Consider the following 12,251-nt stretch of genomic DNA (forward strand, 5'->3'; position numbering starts at 1 on the left):
TAACGTACCATAAAAATATCAAAAATTCAAAGAACCCAACTCCTTGAACTAAGTTGGACACTGCCTTATGAATATTTGACTGTTTTGTAAAATATAAGTATTCTTGATCTTTTCTCGTATACCTAATGCGCTGTTTTCGACTAATTCGTTGTGCCAAAATCTAAAATAATCTGTAAAATTGGAAAAATTGGGTAATTTGGCTGAATACAACTCTGTTTAAAAGATCCACAGATGTGTAGTTTCACAGATTTAGCTAGTTATTCGGAAGGTAATTCTGTTTTTCCAGGGGTGGCACAGCTCCTTATGGAAACTTTAAATGGTTAAATCTTTTCATCAGGGCCGAATCTAAAAAATGGTCTAGGAGAAAAGTTTTTCTTTTGACCTCAATAATCTACTGTTAAAATGATTGTACGAGTCAAAGACTCACTTCTAGACGATAGTAAACTAAATAAATTTATTCTTTTATAATGAACGTTTTAACGGCATGCAGACAGGAAATGAATTCGGAAAAAGTACCACCCAGAGCAGGATTCGAACCCACGACCCCCTGATTAGCGATCAGGTACTCTCCCAACCGAGCTACCCAGGCAGACGTGAGGATCCATCTGCAATGTCTGGAAACCACTTTGTTCAGCATTCACGAGGATGGATCCTCACGTCTGCATGGGTAGCTCGGTTGGGAGAGTACCTAACCGGTAATCAGGGGGTGGTGGGTTCGAATCTTGCTCTGGGTGGTACTTTTTTCAGAATTCTTGTCTGCATTTCATAAAACTATAATCACCATTTATTTTTTTATATTATGGATCCCCCACTGAAAGAATTGTAATGCGGTTGTGCCAAACTAAAAAATGAACTTTCGGCTTTTATCTGCTCCAAAAGAATGCTACAATCATAATTCGAGGTCTCCCAAAAGACGATCTGCGTCTGAGATATCCCATGTCGTTTATCCCTACGAACAACCAGATTACATCGAGCCTCCAATATACCCCCTTCAATTCGCAGCGCGACACAGAAAGCGGTCTCTAATATCTAGCAGGCCGAGAGTATGAAAAACTCCCGTCACGCCGAAATGGGCATATCTCGATCCTGCTCGCCCGAAATAGATGCAAATAAGGAGGGCGTTCCATGGGCGTTATCGTAATAATGCAGTGCTCGTTCGGGAATTCGTCTGGTAATTTTGTCTTTGTTATTAAATTATCTGGCAACTTTTCCCTGACGAAGTTCACTTTATCTGTGTTTTCCACTTGACTTGGCCATCTTCGAGGCAGGGCTCGCTCGAACCGACTCAAGCCAGGTACGAGGAAGGAAAGTTGGCGCTCTAGGGATGGGTCCGGAATTAATGCAGCTGCCGCGCGTCCCCGTGCGACAAATTATTCAAATATCGTTCATGTCGTTCATTATGTGTCTTCAACATACTTGTTAGGTAATTACGGGATAAATTACTACTTTCGGGCTTGCGTTCTTGGGAACTTGGCTGGCACTGATCTCTCATGAATTGACTCGATACGGGATAAAAATTCCAGACTATTCAGGATGTCGAAAAGGATTAAAAGGAATAAAGGATAAGGAGCAAATAAATACGAATTAAACTATCGCCAACAGAAAGTGTTGTGTTATAGTTGGGGAGCCCATAGGGTACCTCTACCAAAAATTAGATCTGTATATAGGGCGAAATTGTCTAGGACATATAGATATGTGGTTGATCACATGTTGAAAATTATATATTCTCCTAATCTGACAATTTAAGCGCGGAAAAAATGTGTGGGAGTTCACAGAACTAAGTTTTTTTGAATTATCTCCTCTCCTGGGCTTCAAATCGTTTTCGCATTCATTATAAAAGTTGAAGAGCATAAAATTTTCTACAAATTTTGTCCGAAGCAATTTTCTCTACGTTTTTGAGATATATGGCGATTTCATAGGCAGGATCAGTTTTTTGCGGACTTTTAGTGGTAGCTCTAAGAATGTGTGCGTCACTGGGAGCAAGTACCGAAAAATTTAAATCTAATCTGAGATTGCTACCATTCTGTTTCAGTCTTTGTATGTTGTGTAGTAGTACACTTTACAAGAGGAAAGTTCTGCGAAGAATAATGATGGAGTGAGAATTGTTTAAAAATGTTCAACATGTTTATGAAAAGGTTGGCAAATGGAATTTTTGGTATACAGATGTATAAAAACATTTTTTGAATAGTTCTACCTGTTTCATTGGTGGTACAAAATATTTCATCAATTCCATAACATTGGTGGATACAAAAGATGAACACAAGCACAGAAAAATACATTGTCTGAGTTTGGGAACTGAAACTGAAGTACCTAAATGATATATGACTAAGTCATAAATATATAGCTATACATATATATGATAATGACTAAGTCATTCTCATGCAAAAATGCATTTCCGTTAAATTTTATTATAATATTCAACGCCTACTACTATCTGATCGTGATGTCTATATTGCAAGGTTCTTGACATCGTTGCTTGCTGTTTCATAGCTTACCCAGGGTTGTTTTCCATACTGGAAGGCTAAATTAAACAAACATTCTACCTTGAGGGAAATTTATAAAAAAGTGTATACCTATGCAAAATATCAAATTCAAATGTTCCATTAACAACACGAGTACAATAAGGATTTCAAAGAATATTTCAGATAAATTAATTGGAACTGGAAAAGGTGAGTACGTATTTGGTATGTAACTATAGGATTATGTGAACAACTTCTTTTTATTGCCTAAACTCATATAGTAGATTGCAGACATTTTCGAAATTGAGTCTGGGCGTTAGATACACTATATGTGAGACCAGAAAATATTCACGTTCCTTCAGCTATTCTAGGTTCTCGGATATTTAATTCAGAACTCTCGGGAGAGATGGTACTAAATAGTCCAGGAACATTTTTCGTTACGGTTAGTTCATTCATTTCTTGGCCTCAAACTTGCTACTTACTCATCATTTTTGAATCTTGAAGAAGATATACAATACAATTCAGTTCACAACTGACAGGAAGGGTGATGACGAAGTAGGTGGCAAAATCAAGGTCACTGACAGAGCTCGGTGCATTAGCAGTGGCGTTGCAATGGGTAATGAAGATGCTTTGAAATACCAAAATGAATTGCTGTGAGTTAAATGTAGTGTTAGCTGCAAAGTAGTGTATGTTGTTGGTCGTTCCTCACGTATATTTTCGAACCAGGAATCACCACCCCTTTTATATTAAAACTAATGTTAATAATGGAGCTTTTCGGTGAAAAACTCCACATCGAAGATATCGAGTCGCATTTGTAGGGCAGTGTATCAGCGCGGTTATCTTCCAGGTTCGGAACATATGGTTTCGATATTGCAGCCGAACCTGTGGGAACTAGTGACCTACTTGCCGCCCCCCTCCTGTACCGAAGGGCTTTTTACAACTCTAGACGACTGCCGTATATTGCCTCACTTCCGCCCCGTGACCCTTTAAAATTTTACTACTTTCATCTCATTGTTTAATTTGTTATCCTGAATTATTCCATTTTATCCTCACTCCGCCAATAGAAATCGTTCTTCGCCTTCTCACGGAAACAATCGAAGGGTTTCGTTCAAGATTGCTGCTGCTCCAAGAAGATTCGAAGGTTTTGAGTTGAAGCTGGATTGCTGTCATTGATTTCGATTGAAAACAGTAAGGAGTTCGGGAAAATTGGAATTACCTGAAAATAAAACATACGAAGATGTGAAAACAATAATTCCAAACAATAAACTAACATAAGAGTGTAGGTTCTGTTCATGTTAACTCAAAAAAAGTTTAATAAACCCATCCGTTCATCGACCAGACTTTTTCTCTACTTCAACCCTACATAACTCCATGAAATGTCAACTAGAGTTGATTGGGGGTTGAAACAATAATCTCGAAAATGTTGATGGTCTCTTGGGGAATGTTTTGATAATTTTTACAGTTCCTGACTCCAACTTAGTCCTCAGACTATCCATGAGTCCAGCATCATCATTGAGATCCTAGAGGGAATAATTTCTTAATTGGGGAACTCAGTTTGCGCCAACCAAACTGTCTATTGGCGCACCTAGAGTTTCAGGATCATTAAGTTTTTCATCATCTGGTGTGGGTGGCACCCAATGAATAATTTGCATAATTCGCAATGTCACTGACAACATACTGCGGCCATAAAGTATTTTACACTGCTGCAATTTCAGGTTAATTGTCGGTAATTTAGAGCAGTAACCGTTTACGCGTAAATGAATTATTTGCGGTTCGCTTAATTTCTTTTAATAGGTATTCAACTCATCCTCGGTTCAGACATAAATTATGTCAGGGGTAAAAGCCTCACCTATTGCCGAGAAAAATAATGAACTGTTAGCAGCCACACCCATGAGTGTTGAAAGACGACACGTCCACATCATGGGGGTATAATTTTCAGAATGATTGATTTCATGACCTAACGGTGGGAAATATCTTGTTATTGCACGATTAAACAAAGAGAATTACTTGTTTGTTTCAATTCGAACGTAGATCTTTTTCAGCATAACACTGTCGACTACAGCTTCCAAAATCCGTAGAAATCTTATCGAAACTTGGAAAGTTGGCGATGTAATTCTAGATTTGAATACTCAAAAATATGGCGTAGTTTTCCAACTGAACGACAATGGCGCAAACCTAATTTTTTGCAGATCGAGGTGACATAATATGGGGAAATAAATCTTCCATTTCCAGGTGGAAGTATCAAAACAGAGAAAAATAATTATGCGTCGTTTCATACCACGCACTGTGTGTTTCATGCAGAATACCCGTTTTGAAACATAGTGGCGCGAATGTTCGGACTTGATAATGACATTCGACGATGCATTCTAGCGTAAAATAGTACCTCATTTTTAGATTCCTGAAATATACCATTCTCGTTGAGATTTATGAATTTGGTCATGCGAAAACTGATTCCTACGCGAATTTGAATCTACATTAGCCGCGTTGTGAAGCTCGCAAAATACAGGAATTTTTAGCCGAGCTTTATTTGTTCGTGAAAACGGAGCATTTGTATTCCAACCTGCCAATCATGCACATTCCTTCAACCGTTCAAAACTTATGGATAGGTAGTAGGTACAGTCCAAGTTTGTTGGAGAAACAAACAACGAAATATATTAATTGAATTCACAATTATCAATTGACAATTTACAGTGGTTGGTTTTAAATTCTTCGAATTGCCGTGACATTGATCAATCATTGAGGCGTTATAACATATTTATTCTAGGATAACTATTTTGATTAGCAAGAAGAAAAAGGTTGGAGACTATCTGCATCGAAAGTGAATAATTGAAATAGATGAAAAGAAATCCTTCGTTAATAACCATTGAAAATAATACTGAAGGCACCACCGAGTCCAAGGCAAGATTTTCAAACTTTCTGACACGAATTTTTTTTAGCCGACCCCTTCAAAAGGGTCTTGTTCGCACCACTTCACGACTATGTAAAAGACCGGGAAGAGGTCCCGCAAATTGCCTGTGGTCTCGCGAAACAAATAAATGCCTTAGCTGCGCCCAAAGAGAAATACAAATGCGTTAATTAAAACATTTTTTTGAGGAGACCGAATGAAAGGAATGAGTTTCTTTCAGTTTCGGCGAGTGCTGAATTTCACCAAAGGGAACCATAAATTGCGGGAGAGCTTCATTTAGCACGAATGTTGGCCCCTCTGTAAAAGGCGATACTTCTTCGTCTTCTGCTAATTTCGATGGCACGTCTCCCCGTTCTTTGACGCGGAGTTCAAAGGAGAATTAGCCAATTAGCCTATCTTCTTCATAAACATTTTTTTTTTGGGATAAATTGAACCCGTAAGGATAAATTTTAATTGGGACAAAAATCCTCTACTTATGGGTTATATTTGTATGGATCGAATGTTAGGTTGGTATTCAAGTATCTTCAAGAAAGAGATCGATTTGTGTGCATCATTGAATTCCAGTAAACACACACACCACGTATATTATATGTTCAGAAGTGGTAGGGGACGTTTTTTTGAAACCTGAAATCAACCACGTGTTCATTTCACCTATAATCAACTTATGTATATGAATCAACATACTTTCCCAATGTATATTCAATAAGGAGTAAGAAACATTACATCGATAAGAAACCATTCAACAACCTGTGTATGTAGCTACTGATAAGAAACAATTATTATCACTAAGCAATAAGAAGCAATGTTGAAAATGAAACTATTCAGAAAGACATTAGTTAAACGAATAAGAAACGTGTCCTTACAGTGAACATAATTATATTCAATAATAAGTAAGAAATATGACATCAACGTTGAATCCGAAACTATTCAGCAATTCGTGAGTTCAGCCAGCAATATGTAACATGTCCTTTTGTGCCTCCTTAACGTTTATTCAATAGGATGTAAGAAACGTTAAATCAACGTTGAAGTTCCTACCAGTAACGTTGTTATGGAATTCCCAATAGAAGGAACACAATCGTACGAAGTACCTTCTGAATGGAAGAAATTAAAATACAAACACTTCCTCATTGCATTTCAAGCAAGACTGTGTAGCTGGCTTGGTGGAATAGAAGTCAGTGTACCTGGACTAACACTGCCGGAGTTTTGAGTTGGAATCCTGGCTTGGTATAGGTGTGGTCTAAAAAGTATGAATGGAGACAATACTTGATGGTTAATGTCTATAGATGAGAAAACTCGGATGAGTGGAGAATTGGTGGTTAATGACCTTAGCTGTCAACATTACTGTAACGTATAGAATTTAATTTCAAAACGAATTTGCATCATTATTTCCCTGTAGAATTTTGGTTAAAAAGAGGATAGTTGCTACGTGTGATAAACCTAGAATCAACGTAAGGTTGCTAAAACTACCTTCCAAGCCTATTCCTACTCATGTCACTTCAAAAAACCACCGCGTCGCACCGCCAACACCAATTCAATTCTTTGTCGATAAACTCCAGCGAAGCACCACAACCAGATGTGAAACTACACAACGAGGAAACATGCATATTATACGAGGACGACGACACAAAAGGGTTGATATCACACGTGTTCATAACATCGCCGACCTTTTTCCGAGTCCCTCTTTCCCGTAATGATGTAGTTACATTACATACTTCATTCTCTTCCAATAAAGGCCCTCCGGAATACACCGTGCTACAATCTAGAGCCTTTTGTTTGCAGAATAAATGACTACAGCAGAAATTGTGGAAGCTTAATAAGTTTACTGGAGTCGGTGGTCATTCCGCATCAGGGGCAGCAACAGAAAATAATGCCTCTCGTATGTCTACTTAACAAATCGTTCTAATAAACAAGTACATTGAGCGAAATGACCGGTTTTGTGCTTGAAATATGTATCCTCGTTATCGATTTTTCGATGGGAAATGGAATGGGAGTTATGTGGGTTACTGGCACATAAAAGGAATTTGAGTGTAGAATAACAGGAGGGAGCATAAGACCTGAAATTGAAAATCGGAAAGATACTTGCAGATGACCGACTCCTGTTTCCGTATTTTAATATATTATGAATAAATCAATTATTGAGCATGTAAAACACTTACCTGTGAACTGTTCTACCAACATCCGTTTGTTTTTGTATTTAGTAAAGCCACAAGATGAACAACTAACCATTTTGTAATATGTATTTGTTTACAACTTTGACAGCAATGAAGAGAAATGTTGATAGCGAACATAGATCTAATATTGAATTGATTGATGTTAGGTCTATGATGAAGACATAAACTATTATTATGTTATTAAAACATAAGTCTCACAAGGTACTCTAATATGACCGCTTCAGTATGCAAGATTTTTCAAAGGAAAAGTCCGGCATACTGCTTCCTGGTATTTTATATTCTATGTAAAAGGAATATTCTTTGAACAGATGCTGAAATGTTTTCTTTGGTCAAGCACAAGACCTTGCCAATCTGAAACTTTCACTTCAATATTTGTATGAAAGAGAAGTGTGATGCTTTTTGAGGTTACTTACATGAATTTCGATTCCCATTGCAATATTCATATTAGAAATGATTCACGTAGAATGATGGTAGGTAGAGCTTGCGCTAAGCTGGTCTTGGCAGATGTAATTTCAGAATTTTGAGCCAAGAATGAGGTGGGACCCATTGATGGAGGATTGCAAATTGAATTATGTCTAGTCGTTTCTTGCTTTACACTGTACAGGGTGGGCAAAATTCGTTGTCTACTGAGGGGATCTCGAGAACTATAGCAGCTAGAAGAAAACGGATGACACATTTTCGAGCTCATTTTCGGAGAAACAAAGAATGGTGAAAACCGCAGCCTCCTACGATACTCCGCTTTTGAGTTTGACAATTTCGTAAAGTTCTCATAACTTTTTGTGTTTGAAGTTGCAAATCTGAAACTTGAACCTTCTGCAGGCACTTTTTTACGTAGAATCCACTAATGAGCTCAAAATATTTTTTCATTTTGAACCATTAGGTGAACATTCGTTTTTTTGAAGGCAAACTTTCATTGAATTTGTTATTTTTGAATTGGAGAAAAATCGTCAGTAGATTCTACGTATGAAAGTGCCTAAGAAGGTTCAAGTTTCAGATCTGTAACTTCAAAGACGAACAAGTTATGAGAACTTTTCGGAATCGTCAAAATCTCAATTTTTGTTTATAACTCGAAATCTAAAACTGATAGGCCGATTCTGTTATCAGATTTGGATTAGTCAAAAAAAAGAACTCGAGAATGTGTCATCAGTTTTTTTGTAGCTACTATAGTTCTCGAGATCCCCTCAGTAGACAACGAATTTTGCCCAGCCTGTACAGGGTGGGCAAATTTCGATGTTTCAGTACTACAGCTTTCAAACCAGAGGAGATAGACAAAATCTGATACCCCATTCTCGTTCTCTTTTTCTGAGAAACTTACAATAGTAGTAGTGATTTTTGGCCACTTTCTTTTGTTTTCGAGTTATAAGCAAAAATTGGAAAAATGGCGATATCGAAATGAATTTATATCTCCGCTAATACTGATGATAGAGCTCTGAAATTGAAACATTATACAGGCACTTTTTTACGTATACTCCAGTGGCGTGCTTGCCATTTTAGCAGGATTTTTAATTACGAAGCTATTACCCAAAGTTATGTTTTTTTAAATGGGAACACTAGTTTTTTGTGCAATTTGAAAGCTTAATTTTTACTGATTTCAAAAATATATAACATCATATGGTTTGTATCAATATAAATAATAGAAAATGGTCAAAAACCTTTTTTCTCGATATTTCTATGGTTCCAACTTTTGACGAGCAAAAATAGAGTTTCCTATAACAAAAGCAGTCTCCTTCCGACAATGTCATTCTTTCTATGCTTTTTAACAATTTTTACAAAATTTGAATCAAGATATATTCAATAAATTTTCATAATAATGAAAAGACTTATAGAAGGAGACAGTGGTAATCATACCATGCTATATGTTTCTGTGCTCATCAAAAGTTGAAACCATAGAAATATTGAGAAAAAAGGTTTTTGACCATTTTCTATTATTTATATTGATACAAACCATATGATGTTATATATTTTTAAAATCAGTAAAAATTAAGCTTTCAAACAATTGCACAGAAACTAGTGTTCCCATTTAAAAAACATAACTTTGGGTAATAGCTTCGTAATTAAAAATCCTGCCAAGAAGGCAAGCACGCCCCTGGATCCTACGTAAATAAGTGCCTGTATAATGTTTCAATTTCAGAGCTCTGTCATCAGTATTAGCGGAGATATAAATTTATTTCGATATCGCCATTTTTCCAATTTTTGCTTATAACTCGAAAACAAAAGAAAGTGGCCAAAAATCACTACTACTATTGTTAGTTTCTCAGAAAAAGAGAACGGGAATGGGGAATCAGATTTTGTCTATCTCCTCTGGTTTAAAAGCTTTAGTGCTAAAACATCGAAATTTGCCCACCCTGTACATATGTTCTGGAAAGAAACTAAGGGTTAGAATTCTGGGTAGGGTGATGGTTCGAATCGTTAGATTGTTTTCGTTAATTGGCAAAGCAAACTCAACTTCTGGGCTATAGGAATCTGAAATTTCAATTGGACAGTACTCGGATGGGTAGAACAGCATTGGATATGACTTAAAAATTTCTTCTAAAACATTCTTTCATTATTAATTCAGTCGGTATTTTGTGATGCGGTTGAAATTCGCAAACTTAGTTACACCAGCTCAACCTGAACATAACTAGAAAACGGAGCAGTCGGTTCTCGACGTCGATCCATCAAACGGCAGTATGCGAATAGGAAAAATTCCCGAAGGACGAATATATATCGTAAAAAACGAGAAAATATCGCGGTATATGAGGAGCAAGTTCGATTCAATTGAGCGAAAGCGAATAAAAAGTACCTACCCAGTGATAAAATCAAGCAATCAGTCATCCTGTTTCGACAGACGTATAAAACGTCGGATTAGAATATTGATTTTCCCGAAACGTGTTCATGCCGATACAATTTCAACTCGAATGATTTTCGAGTCCGCTGAAGCGTGATTACTTTTTGAGCTGATTCGTTCTTGTTCGCGCGCCCCTCGCAGAAGTGTCGACAAATTTGTGCGGAACGCGATACTTTTTGTCGGAATTAGGGGTTACGTGATGACCACGATGAAATTTAACACAGTAGTGTACGAGCAATAATTGAACTGCGCGCTTTCGCCAATTTGCAACTTAAGTTTTTATTTTATTCGAAGATATGATACTTGAATACATATTTCTCCACATTTCCATTTGGTTCTATTTGACAGCAAGTAGAGTCATTCGGGGCAACTGTGCGCACTTTTGCCTTTCAAGCCATACCTTGTTTCAAATGTTGAAGCTAGGAAAATTAAAACATATTCATAAGATAGAGAATTTTCTAATCCATAAAAAAAGCATCAAAAAGCAAACAAACAAAAACGTGTTCTTTTCGCAAAAAAAAATTTAATAGTGAAAGTCGGAGTGCGTTCACATGCCCCGTATTGCGGGTAAGTGTGCGCACCCTCAAGGGGTAAGTGAACGCAGTACTTAGTGAACCACACAATCAAAACAAATTACAAAATAATGTCATCAAAATGTTACAATATTAGAGAAATGCTGTTTATTGTCAATACCGAAGCGCCTTTTTACAAGCACAGCATTATTGTTCGTGCCACCATTCCTGGTGAACACAACACTTGATACATTCCCCTGTTGGTTGCTCTTCATATTTTTCTGAACAAATAGGACAATATTGATCGAGTCTTAACCAAGAAAATCAACAATGTCATAATTTATTCCTCACTGAACTAATGCCCTTATAATGAATCTATGCGCACACTTACCCGCGCACACTTTCCCCAGTAAGCCAAAATTTTAATGGACGTTCTTATAGAGTTGAGCAGCTAAAAGAACCTAAAAATTTTTATTATATATTTAAATTAATATGCCCATGATCGAATAAAATATTGTTTAACACTGTCGGACTCGGAAAATGGACCTGGCCTAATTTGCAGAAATGCTAAAAATTAACAAGAAAACTGGTGAATTTGATTGATTGCAAATAAAAAGTAAACGAAAGGTCGAACGGCGCACTCCTATGAAAAACGAATTTGGCGATTCTGCGCCCTTGCTTCACCCAAATGAACCCCTCTTTCATACATTGCATAGTCGAGATATACGCATTGCGTACACTTACCCTCTGCGCTCAGTTACCCCGAATGACTCTACACATTATGTATGATATAATAGTCTTAGATCGTGCACGTACAGGGTGATCGCCAGAAAAAGGACCCTATATACCTTATATTCGAAATTATAGAAGCTACCGAAAAATTTTTCAATGTCTTCAATGATTCATTAGTAGGGTACGACTAACTCACTTGTATACAGAGTGGCAATGCAAGGTTACCTTTTTTTCAATGGAACACCCTATATTTCATTCGACATTTGAATAGAGCTTGAGAATAATGTGACTCGGACTGCTTGTTTCAAATTTATTGATTATTTTCACCAAAAATGGTCCAATATTCAGGATACTGTAAGAAGGTTATCTGTATAGTCATCGAATTGCTGTGTTTGCCAAAAATAATTAGGATTATCCAACTTTAAGCATTTTTTATAGAAATATCATTTCTGAAAGCTCAAAAGCGGAGTTGCCACATTTCGAAAATGCATCATTTTCTGTTTTCTTTAAATGTGACAACCTTTATAAAAAAGCATTATTGAAAAGCTCTTTGAATCGCGAATTTAACCTTATAATCACAGACATAAAGCTAGTTTTGTATCAATGAATTATGGAAGACATATGAGGTATAGGGTCTTTTTCTAG

The 12,251-nt window shown here is 36.9% G+C and overlaps 1 non-coding gene across 1 annotated transcript; it reads right to left on the bottom strand.

Annotated features, from left to right (window-relative positions):
• Positions 1-516: 516 nt before the first annotated feature.
• On the bottom strand, positions 517-589 carry Trnas-gcu. The gene has a single exon. It is a non-coding gene; the product is annotated as a tRNA-Ser (tRNA).
• Positions 590-12,251: the final 11,662 nt, after the last annotated feature.

Source organism: Coccinella septempunctata, chromosome 2 (genome assembly GCF_907165205.1).
Source record: "Coccinella septempunctata chromosome 2, icCocSept1.1, whole genome shotgun sequence".
Classification (NCBI taxonomy): domain Eukaryota; kingdom Metazoa; phylum Arthropoda; class Insecta; order Coleoptera; family Coccinellidae; genus Coccinella; species Coccinella septempunctata.